At 44.6% G+C, this 12,235-nt stretch overlaps 1 protein-coding gene across 4 annotated transcripts in view; it reads right to left on the reverse strand.

Annotated features, from left to right (window-relative positions):
• LOC138452691 (leucine-rich repeat-containing protein 4B-like) overlaps window positions 1-12,235 on the reverse strand; it is a 1,036,288-nt gene that overhangs the window by 156,178 nt on the left and 867,875 nt on the right. The window contains exon 4 of one of the 4 annotated variants that reach the window (XM_069605044.1): window positions 5,094-5,172. The exons of the other annotated variants lie outside the window; for them this stretch is intronic. The gene's annotated coding sequence lies outside the window, so the exon portion shown is untranslated. The remainder of the gene's footprint in view (window positions 1-5,093; window positions 5,173-12,235) is intronic. 4 annotated transcript variants of the gene reach the window in all.

Raw genomic sequence — 12,235 nt, forward strand, 5'->3', positions numbered from 1 at the left:
GCTCCTCGAAGCTACGCAGGCATGTCCTGAGGGACCTGGCGCTGACCCTCGACAGGATACTAGATCTTAGCCGTGCTTAGGAACTGGCAGAGGTACGAGCCTCAGTCATGGACTCATTCAGCCATCAGCTCAAGCTGGAGGCCCCTCTGCAGCAGATCAAGCTGGAGGAGGTGTCGGCGGTCAGCAAGTAGCAAGGAGGAAAGCCGATGAGGAGGGGAGACTGGCCAAGGAGGGACCCCAATGCCACAATATGTCATCAGTGTGGGTGGGATCTTCAACACCCGCAAGACTGCCCGTCGAAAGGGCACATCTGTGGGAGGTGCGGGAAGGTGGATCACTTCGCACAGGTGTGCCTCACCCTGACACCAGCCAGCATGGTGGGGGCATCGGGGGCGAATGAGTCGAAGGTGAGAAAGACCCCCCTGAGTGGCGGCAGTCCAAGTGGAAGAAGAACGAAGGAGAACGCAGTATGAGGTGGGAGAGGAGGAAGATGAAGAAAATGCATTCTTCCTGTCATGCAGTAGCGCCACTGGCCAGTTTGATCCCGGAATCTTCTGAGTGGGACTAGCCCGCTATCGGGCCCCGTGGTGTGCGGACTGGAACCCACCTGTTTGCAGTGCTAAAAGTGCAAGGTTTTGAGTAGTCATGTGGGATGTATTTACCCATGCATCCGAGCCCTACCTCAAAACTGTGCAGTATTGACATGGAAAACATCATGATGGCCAGAGCTTCCCAGAAAATGCACAGGGAAATGCATGAAGAATAGGCTGCCACTCATTTTTGCCGATGTTATGGGCACAGAAGGACAATGCCTAAAACCACCATTGGACTACCCACACAGCAGTCTGAAACCATTGGGAATGGCAATGCTGATTGCCAAAAGCAAACCCATAACTGTTGGGAATTCATTTTCTTAAATCCCAAAAAGGGGTGCAGTACCAGTACTCACCACTATCCAAAAGCCGGCGTTTTAAAACAACACCAGATTTTACTTTTTGTATAAAATTGAATAAATGAACCCAAAACATGCCAAAGAAAGACTTACTGAGAGGTGGATCCAATGTAAAGTTATATTCTGAAGTGACTTGAAGGTTTATAACAAGACTGGCTGAGCTGTGGATTTCAGCAGTTTAAGTAAATTTGGACTGAAAGACACTAAAAAATCTAAATGTTTAAAAGAAATGAGTGACCTACTTTGAGTGTCACATAGGTTGCAATTGTTTAAATGTCATAGTTTTAAACTTAGAATCAGCATTCTAGCTGCATATGTAAACATTGTCTTGACTTAAACTGGGTAACAAAAAGTGACATTTTATCTGAAACCTGGCTTAAGGAACTGAATTCTGCCCACCAGCTACCCCCGACAGGAGATGAGACTTGAGTCACAGCTGTGTTCCCAGGCCTATCTGCCTTTTGCTGGCCACACTAAGGATATGCCATCTCTCTGATAATTGAATTAAGGGGAGCCCCCACAGAATACAGGAGATCTGAACAATGCAACCCCCTTCTCCCAGGCAGATGGTTTATTGAAGATGTCGTAAATGTAGCTTCCTCCTGGAAGGGAAGGGGAGGGGCACCGCCTGTGAGAACAAGCTGGCTTGGCAGAACTGGAAAAACCAGAAATTCAACCTTGTGCTGGGGGGAAACCACACCCCTTTGGGGCCAGAACATAACTCTAAAAAGATGAATAACTCATAGTACGGACTTGTGAAAATTATTTAAATGACACCATAATTCTTGTGATTTTTCTGCCCACATTTTAAGAGGTTTTTAGAACCGGTGGCATGTTCAGGGGGGTTTTAGCGGAAAAGAGGACATTACTCAAAATGTGTGCATGTGAAAAATCTGACACTTCATCAACTAATGTCCATACTCCTTGCGCACATGTGTGTAAATTTGGGTTAATGTCCGAAATTGCAAACCAGTTAAAAAGTGAAATATGTGCCATTTCTGAATGCAAGCCCCCAGGAAGAGCAGAGTTTGAACAGGGGATACCTCCTGTGATATGTGAGGGGTGCATGTAATTTTAAACAATATGTACCTCTGCAAATATGTATTTGGTTCAAATCTAGATTTGTGTGCAAGTTGACAGGAGGAGTGGACTTTCTGCAGGCTGTAAAATGACATCACTCTGACACAACTTAGCTCCCCCAATCAGGGGAGAAATGAAAGCTTGGCCAATGATAAGTGGAGAGGGGTAGAGCCTAGTGATGCTGCACACACACCCATTTTCAAAACACACAAAAGCAGACAGACAGGACAGATAGGGACCTTCAAATCCATTTGCAGCTGGAAGCTCTGCTGGAAAATCCATACTTTACCTCCATCAACCTCCAGAGAGCTCACATAGAGACTTCAATCTATCCACCTTCAGAGACCCAGACCAGACCACTGTTAGCAGAACCAGAGAGAGCTGACCCAGATCACTGTGAAGTGCAGAGACCAGAGTCCAGTCTAAAACCTGACCAGATCCGTGGCGAGGCCCATTCTAATTCTAGAATATAGTGTGAGTACCTAGCAAACTGTGCAGAACCAATCTCTTAGTTAAAATAATATAATTCAATCCTATTTTAATCTAAGTAGAACTGTCTCCTAACTGTCACCTGTCATTTGTAAAGCTGTCACCTGTCATTTTCTAGTTGCAAGCTGCACTTGTCTTTTTTGAAATTTAAAATTTCAAATCTGAAAAACGACCTTTATTTAATCGCTCATATCTCCGTGACCGTTAGTGCTAGAGACTTGCAGTAACTTTCCTCAGAAAGCCTAGAATCGTGGCTTTCCTACGAACTTAGAACCGCATTCCTACCCCCTATAGTTTTGCCGCAATCGTGAAAAACGCACTCGCGAATTTTGCCACGATTTGCAAATTTCTTCACGTGTAAAAATCTGTTGCTGCTTGCCTTCTGTTAAAGAAAAAATTCGTTTAACCTGCTAGTTATTCCTAGATCCTTGCTAAAGTGAGCCTGGACTAATATTAACTTGATACCGCTCACCCTGAACCTCAAGAGGGAATTAAAAGCATTTTAGCATATTTTTTTCTTCATTGCCAGCACATTTAAAAGCATTTGGGCCTGTGTTTTCAACGTCTGTAGTCTAAGTTGCTGGGTGAACTGAATTACATTTGATTGCATTTCTGAGAACTGTGTGCTTTCCTTCCATTTCCCTGCATTGCATAAAGGGGAAAGGGGATTGCCAGAGAAAAGTGATTACATTGTTATGTTGAAATCATATTGAGTATTTTCTGTATTGCATTTTTCATTCAACATTACATCCATCTGAACTTATATAAAGTATTCTCTACCACCTTATTCTTCTGTTCCTATTCACAAGTGTGCTAGTGCCAGATTCTCCGTTGTTAATCTTTATCATATCAGATTAAGTGTGATATTCAATTATTAATTTATTATAAAGTGTGATATATATATCTATATGGTTTAAATTCTCAAATAAACCTTTTAACTTGCAAAACAGAACTACTTCTTGGCTCAGTGGGGTCAGGGGGATTCCAAGGGAGGGGTGTTATATAGGGGTAGTCATCCAGAACGCATGAACTGGACATAAAGATATATCAATAAGGGTTTTCATTCAGTATTCTAGACTAGGCGTTGACTTAGCTGTAGTGCTGAATTGAATCCTCTTACAGTCATTAGGGGGTGCTCGGACTGGAATCCACCTTGTGTGTGCAGTGATGAAGCAGGCTCAGAATGGGTGCGTGGACTAGGAGGCACCAAGCCAGGCCCAGTCTAGGGTCGCCATTTGCAGTGGGGTGTGTTTATCATAAAGGAGGGATGTTAGGTGTGTGTCTAGTGGTTGTATGGTGAGAGAGCATCATGATGAGGTCATGACGCCTCTCAAATAAAAGGGGCTCGGCCGGCAGGCAGAAAGCAGTGCAGCAGAGTCCCAGGAAGCACAAACTTGTGTCTGTGTCATTACTGGTGGGGTCCAGGCCTGGGACAAACGCTCCGGTGATCCAGACGGTGCAGGGTGATCCCCGCCAGCGTTCCACTGCATGATCGTAGTGCATGCGCATGCAGTCGGGTGCTCCCGGCTCCATCTGTGGCCCGCCCCAGTGACCGGGGGCGGGCCTCCAAACTGATGTCAAGTGTAAATAAATACAGATATGAAATCACATACAAAATATATGTGGTGCAATTAACAATCGCTTGGGTTACTAATGCATACTAATATACAATGCTTGAGGAAGGATAGCATTGTGTTAAACGGCTTTCCCCTAAATTAATTATTGCGCATTTTAGAGCCTCCATTTATTAAGGAAATACTGTGGTCTGTGTGCTCATGGAGAACGATTTGAGGGTTGAATGCAGACATAAAGAAATGAGCAGAAATGCGGCCTTTGGTTTTTGAACCAGCGGACGGGAAGGACACATGGGGAAGAGCTAATAAAAGAGATTGTTGTTTAATAGTAGTAGTAGGGAAATGTAAGTGATCCTGCATGTTTTGCTGGTGAAAACAGAATAGTTAGAGTAGATTGTTCTAGGCTGCGTGCAATGTAGCCTGGCTGTGAATGGAAAATGTACATTTTTGAAACATTTTATTAAGAGATTCTGTCTAGTTAAATGGCCTATTGTTTGACGAATAGAACATGTTGTCACGCCATGCTGCGTGGTCCATGACGTTTGGAGGTGGGTGGTCAAATAATTTCATAGGAATGATGCATTTCTAATCAATTTGGGAAAGTAAGCTATGATTGGCAGAACACTTGTGGATCCATACAAAGGTATGTGTTTGAAAAATGGATGTCAGAGGGAAATAGTTTTTTTGGCGGGGTTTTCTCCTCACTAGCTCAAAAGACTTTTGCTGGCTGGGATGGTGTGGCTGTCTGTATTTGACCTCTGTCTGCACGTTGCAGTCTTCTCGAGAGTTGGCGTCAGGCTTATCATCTGTGATTGCTTTTCTCTCGTGCACAGAGGAAATGCGTCGACAGAAGCTGGAATTGCATGTATCATTTTGAGGGCGCCTTTGCCACCGCACCTGCTAAGTTTCATTCAAATTTACACAGCACTTGAGCAGAATTGGCTGCAAATACACATTGTTATTTCTTAAAAAGGATGCTCGTCTAAAGTAAATCAAACCTCGCGAAGGAAAAGGTCACATGCCGGCCCGTCCCATTCAGCTGGCTCCTGGGACTTTATCCAAAGCAGCGATCGTGACCTTGTGGAAATGGAGGAAATAAAGATACACCTGTCAGTAGCCTTATCTAGGAGTTCACATGAGAATGCTGCAGGAAGGTATGTTGCTCACGTTCAGAGACAGATACAGAGAAAAAGCAACACAGTCCTAATGTAACCCTTTAACTGCCATGGGTCTCCCCCCTCAACCCCCCCCCTCCAGTGCCAAGACCTTTTTTGGTGATTTCAGTATGTCCATTCAATGCCTTTTAACGTTTTCTCTTTCATTAACCCCTTAAGTACCAAGGACAACAGGGAGGTAATCCCAAGGACGAGATACCTCGTCCCTGGCCCTTAAGGGTTAATGTAGTCACTAGCATAGAATATTTGAAATTAGCATCAGAAGGACCTGGAGGAGTGCTTGCTACACGTTCATTTGGAAGACAGACAAATGCAGCTTTAGCAGTGTGGGAGACCCCTGACCTGGGGGTGTCATCAGTTTCACTATCACTATGAAGATGAAAGGTTCTTTTTTGAGCAGTTTAGTACATCAGTGCAGTATGCTGAGTGCCCAGTTGTACGAATCAAAGTAGTTTCTTTTAACATTTCAGTGCTAGAGCATTCAAGGATAACATTGTTTTTTTTTACCAATAAATAAAAGAATAATTAATTTTTACAATGGTCACTACCGAGCAATTTTTATTTTTGATGTCACTGTGGCGATTTAATAAAACAGGAATATATGGATCTGGAAAAACTTCCCTTGTATTTTTTGGTAGCTTTCATTAAAATTAAAAAAAACTGAAACAAATTCTCAGGGGTGGAAGTAAATAAATAGTTATAAATCAATCAATCAAATGAACTGAGTACAAAAATACCATTACCCCTTCTACAGTTGATAGAGTGCTGGACAGGATGATTCATACCGAGGAAGGCGCCATTTCACCATCCTGACAAATTTAGAAGAAGGATTGGCTTGAAGACAATGGTTCTGGGCATTAGGGTCCTTTCCTTGCCGAGGAGTAGAAGCTGGGAAGCATGGGGTAAGTTTGACAACATGTGGAAGATGGCCAGATCACTGCCTCCATGGATGTTTTTAGTGGAAAGGCTGTCCGGCATGGGAGTGTGCTTTGATCATAAGCCATGTCATGCCTCCAAATGGATGTTTCAAGAGCAGATGTGGCATGTGAGCTAGAGAATGGAAAAAGTGGGATTGGTGAAGTTTCGGGGTGTAGAAGGAGGGTACACAAATATGACAGGGTCCTTGGGTGATGATGAGCCAGGTATGGAGAGGACACAAAGATTGTTCTGCAACAGAACAGCTCAGGTGGCGGGTTGTCGGCAGAAGGCAATGCAACATGAAATTGGCATTTCTTTTGTTTCGGGTGCACCTCCATGATCTTTATTTGTTGGGAATTCAATTTGAAGGGTGGGCTCATGGGGGCAGGGTGCTGTTTTTGCGGTGCACAGTGACATGCATTTGTTTGAATGTTTCACCGCCTTTTCTGAATCGAATTCGAGACATCGTGTTCTGTGCATGTTTTGCACCACCTTGAAGATTTCTTGTGTCTGGTGTGGCTTGAAGTCCTGGGCGAATGTGCACAGATGTTTGGAGACTTTCCTGCCAACAAGGGATTTTGGGCTACCCTTGGCGTGGGAGAAGACTGATGAGTCAACAGAGGTCCTCATATTTCTGGGCATTGAACTTGATTCAGTGGCAATGGGGTGAGGGTGCCAACAGACAAATTGACCAAATTGTGCAAACTCTATGGTGGCATGATCTAGGAAGTGTGAGGTGTGGACATGGCAGCAACTGCCTGGACACCTCAACTTTGCATGTGTGGCTGTTTCCTTGGGAAGTAATGGAGTCTGGAGGCAGGTAAGCCACAGAGGCAACTGATGGATGTGAGGTGGGTTATGCCAGACAGTGGGATTTCAGTTGTGGGGTTGGTGAATGGGAAGGAACATAGAGTCAGATAGAAGCCAGGGGACCAGGCCTTCCACGGCTAGGATGGGAAGGTGGAAACTGAACAAATTGCCATACATAAAACAACATGATGCAAAACTCACAACGACACTCCACATCATCTCTCTCTCAGATAATACACCAATATCCTAGCCACATCAAGGCAGACAGGCTACAACCCCCGTCCTTCCTTTTACAAGTAATCAATGATGCATGGAGATGCAACAATAAAGATATGCATGCGAAGGAGAGGTGTCAAAAATAGGCAAGGGGGAAGGCGACACGCTAGGATATGTCACTAAATGCAGTGGGTGAGAAACACGAGGGGCAGGACATGTGTTGTGGTACAAACAGATGGTGACTGTCATGTTATATTGAGACCACCCTTAACCTTGAGCTTTGATGAATTCGAATTTAAATCACCCTGTGGTGTTCTGCCAAGGGGAATTAATTCAATTAATATTTTTTAGTTAATTAGGCTAATGGTCTACACAGTTTTTCCCCCAAAGGGCCGCTATAAAGGGAAAGCATTTAAGGCCAGCAGATCCCCCACCTTTTTGGTTGCAAAGGGATCAGTTCTACTTACATAGAAAGCCTATGTTAAAGTTCAGGAAAGCCAGTGCATTTCAGGTCCTTCTTGGAGTATAGGGTAGAGTTCTGGTCACTCCACTCTCAAGGATGGCCCCCAGCACTCCACCATAGGACCCAGTTAGCTTGTAGGCCTCCCTAGCAATAGACAGTTCCTCCCAGATGCAATCTCCTTTTGGTTCATTCCCACCCCCAATCAAAGAGCCCTCCAATACTTGCTTAAGTTTTTTAGCACTGGTCTTACTGAAGACTCATATAGAGACACACAGACCCCCCCTCACTCGCCGTGCCCACAGTGAACCAAGAACCACTCCTGGTATAGGAAATATATTTGTATTTATTTTAATTTTAGAAATCACAGTCAACTACATATGCCACCTTCTTTGTGGCTCATAATGAACATCTTGTTACACAAATGAATCACACCAATGGGTTAGGAAAAACACACATATTAATACTTTTCTTTCTGCAAATTACACTTCAAGAAATAATTAAACTGATCAATAAACAAAAAGAAAAAATATCAAATGCAATGCTGAGTAATTTCAATTTTTCTGCACGCTTCAAAGGCTAGCCGTTTAGTTTTACAAATGTGTGCAAATGTATATAACAATTATTATTTCACCCACCCTTTCACTTTCAAATAAACCCAGGGTGATTAAGCAGTTTGTTTTCCAGACCCCACTTACTTTGGTCTGTGCTGGGGAAGTCTGGCAGAAAAATTAGGTTGATTGAAGAATTTTGGATTGCAGCCCCCCCCTCTCCACTTAAAGGCCTGTTTTGGGTAAACTGAGCATCAAAAATGGGGATGATTTTAGAATGTTGGATTCTGACTCACCTCCACTTAAAGGCCTGTGTTGGGGAAGCTGGCAGTTTAAGGATTTTTTTAGTTTAGGGACAAATACACCACTCTTCCTAAAGAAGTCAGGGTCAACAGGATAAATAGGATTACCCAATTACATTACAGTCTATAGCTTTCAGCACACAAAAATCACCTTGTGGTGCTCTGCCAAAGGGAATTAATTCAATTAATATTTTTTAGCTAATTTTGCTAATGGTCTACACAGTTTTGGCTCCCTGCCCGCTATATAGGGAAAGCATTTAAGGCCAGCAGATCCCCCTGACTTTTTGTTTGCAAAGGGATAAGTTCTATTTACATAGAAAGCCTCCTGTTTAAAGTTCAGAAAAGCCAGTTGCATTTCAGGTCCCTCTTGGAGTAAATGGCAGGGGTCTGGACACTCCACTCTCAAGGATGGCCCCAAGCACTCCACCATAGGACCCAGGTACTTTTTAGGCCTCCTTAGCAATAGACAGCTTCACCCAGATGCAATCACCTTTTGGTGATTCCTTGCGGCTGTCAGATGGTAAGTTTCAGCAGCTCTCTCTCTTTCTCATAGTCCATCCACTTTATATAGCAGAGATGACACCATCACGTTTAAAGTCTTGGGGCATGCCCTGCAAGAGTTCTCACAAATAGGATTGTACAGTTACCCTTCCCTTTACTCCCAACTCCAGCCCATCTCTAGGGATTGGTTTAGGAGTCTGGAGAAGACATATCACAATTCCCATTTGTGACCGCCATTTGTTCTCATGTCAAAGTTTTGGCAAAAACTTTGTATCAAAAACATTGTGATTTACTAGTAACTGCCATACTATATATATTTTGCCAATTGTGTTAATGTGGGGGCATTTAATAAAACAACAGCGAGGTCTGCACCATGTTGCATGGCTGTTTGACCATTTTCCACCGTTTTTACAAAAAGCATAAGAGTTAGGAACATGTCATTTATTACCCATATTGCTAATTTTACTGCCCAGAAGCACACCAACTTTCACATTTGCAACATTGTCAGATCAGCTCGAAACCAATCTTAGATGGCCCTTGCAGTTCCCTGAGTCACAGTTGGATGAATTTTGTATCACCAAAATCACCTGGAATTTATCTAAAAAATGAAACATACATTTAATCAGTATGACTTATGGTTGCTTAGAAAAAAGGCCTACGTTATAATAGGCCTTTTAAATTAATAGTAAATCATCATGTTGGACAAGTGGTAGCTCTCCTTCCCCCAGGCCACGTGTCTCTCTGGGGCAGCCTGTAATCAGAGTTTTAATATGTCTCTTTGTGTTTGAAGTTTTGCTGTTTGAGGTTGGTGGCTACAGATTGTAAATGGGGGGTGCATTTGCTACACAGAGATTCTCTACTGTGGATACTGAGCGATGCTGGTCCTGTGATGTCATGAGGCATGAGTCTTAGCTGAAGGGAGGGCACCATTTCGATCTGAAATACATCAATTTCTTGTATTTCTTTCAACGTTCACCTCCTCCTAATTGTAGCCCCTGTTTTTCACACCTCCCCTCTACATTCCAGGCATGCACCAGCCAGGGCATTTGTCTCTGCAGAGATCCCAGGCTTCAGGAACTACGCCTTTCAGGCAGGCCACATGTGATTTCAGTTGTAAACAGCTGGGAGGCAAGCCAGGCTTTCAGTGGGGGAAGTCCTTTGTGAAGTGTGCCTATTGCCCCACCATTTGTCGTTGGCTGAAGGGAGGTCACAGATTGCAATTTCTAACCTCAGACTTTATTTTTTGACATACAGTGTGTTTTGCTGATCAGGGTTAACTTTACTTTTGTGCCAAAGTGCAGGGCTGTTTCTTCCAGTTATTAATCAAACACACTTTGTATTATCCACTGTTGGGTCTGAATGATCAAAGTGTACCCCCTTTTGATGGGTGACAGTTTAATTTTAAAATGATGCATTTATTTCTCAGCCTGCAATGTGATGTGGTCTTCCAATCTGCACTCGAATTACATTTTTGTTTACGCTTTCTCTGGATTTCCCTTGCAGAAAGGCACCTACGTAGTCTGCCTAAAGAGGCCCAATTTTGCATGCAGGTTTCTGAATGCGGGCAGGTCATTTCTGTGGGCCCGTCAGTTACGTGGGTTCGGGCCTTTGATTACACCCCAGATGCCACACATGGAACAGCTGAGCACACAAAGGGTAGGGATGGCACCAGAAGAAGGGAGTTGTCCACTGATTTTTTAAGGGTGGCCGCAAAAAAAGTGGCAGAGGAACCCTGTTCCCTTCTCAGAAAAACTCTTGATGTATGCAGATAAATGACAGTTGGGAAGGTGCGAAAGCCTGCTGTGAGGAACCTTTTAGATAACAGACACTCTGTTGTGAAAAGTGTGTTGATGCTGCTGAGCTGGTGGCAGAACCGCACAGGGTAGGTGGATATCACCTGGCAGATGAGCCGGTAGGAACCAGACTCCTCAATTGGTGCAGGGATACCAAGGGCCTATGGACGCTGCTGTACTGGTGGTGGCCAGGACAATAACTGTGTGAAATGGAATGTAGGCAAATATGCGGTGTAGTATGGTTTAGCATGAGAATGCTGAAATGTGAGAATTGTACAAGTAGAGCAGTGCTGGTGCAAGCACCAGACACACGTGATTAATGACAAATATGATCACTAGAACACATATTGAGTGCATGAGGGATCCTGGTGCTGTGTGCAGCCATGTGAAGCAGAGACACGCACAAATGATGCATGTATGAAGGTGAGTAGTGTGCAGAAAGCAGGTGAACTAGGATGTGTCTACCGCAGGTACATGCCTCAGCGGTGTGAATGCTGAGAAGTGCATGTTAGTGAAGTGCAGTGTGTGTATATCACAAGAGCTAAAAGCGCTAAGATACTTGCTTTGGCAGAAAGAATGGAAGAGACAAGTGGCAGGTGATTGATAGGGCGAGGATTCAAAGGAAAGTGCAGAGCCAAGGGAAATCAAAACACGTGAAGATAGCTGGTAAGCAGCAGACATGAATGGGAAACATGTATGGGGAGGCAAGGGGAAGGCTACAATGGGCAGCATAGCATACAGAAGCCTGCATGTGGCCATGGATGCCATATAAGGCCAGCGGACAGTCAGTCTTGGCAGGTACCAATGAAAGTGGCCACCGGGGAAACACTGCATGCGAACATCACAGCTCGAGAAGGATCGAAGACCGAAAGAGGCAGCCACAGTTACAAGCTCGACCGTTAAATATGTATGGCAGTGAGGCTGGTGGGGCTAGGATATTACGTATTAATAATATACGCATGCCTGAGCTGCCACGAGGCTGCGCAGAGACAGTGAAATAAAGGGGGCACGTGCCCGTCAGTTGCGGCCGGGACTGCGTAATGACCAGACCTTCGTCGGTGTGTTCTTCCAGGTACCGGGCTGGCTGGGCCTACTTACGGAGGTGATCCCGGAACATAGACCTGCTAGCCCGAGCATGGCATTAGGGAATGCCACAATGTCTGAGAGCGGCAATCCCTGGATGGGCACTACGCCATAAATGTAAACTCTTCTCCCGGGAGGCGTCACAATGCCAGAAACGTCTCTTGAGAAAAGGACTTTGACAATGCAGCAGGCCACAGTGGGCATTGCCTGGCAGAGCAGGACAGGCCCGGCTCCAGCAGAGGGTTCAGGGGGGCAAGGGCCCCCCAAGGCCAGCCCCTGGCCCACCTAGAAAGCAGGGTAGGACTGGGAACCAAAAGAGGCTCTGGAAAAT

This window comes from Ambystoma mexicanum, chromosome 1p (assembly GCF_040938575.1).
Source record: "Ambystoma mexicanum isolate Mex_15411 chromosome 1p, UKY_AmexF1_1, whole genome shotgun sequence".
NCBI classification, from domain to species: Eukaryota; Metazoa; Chordata; class Amphibia; order Caudata; family Ambystomatidae; genus Ambystoma; species Ambystoma mexicanum.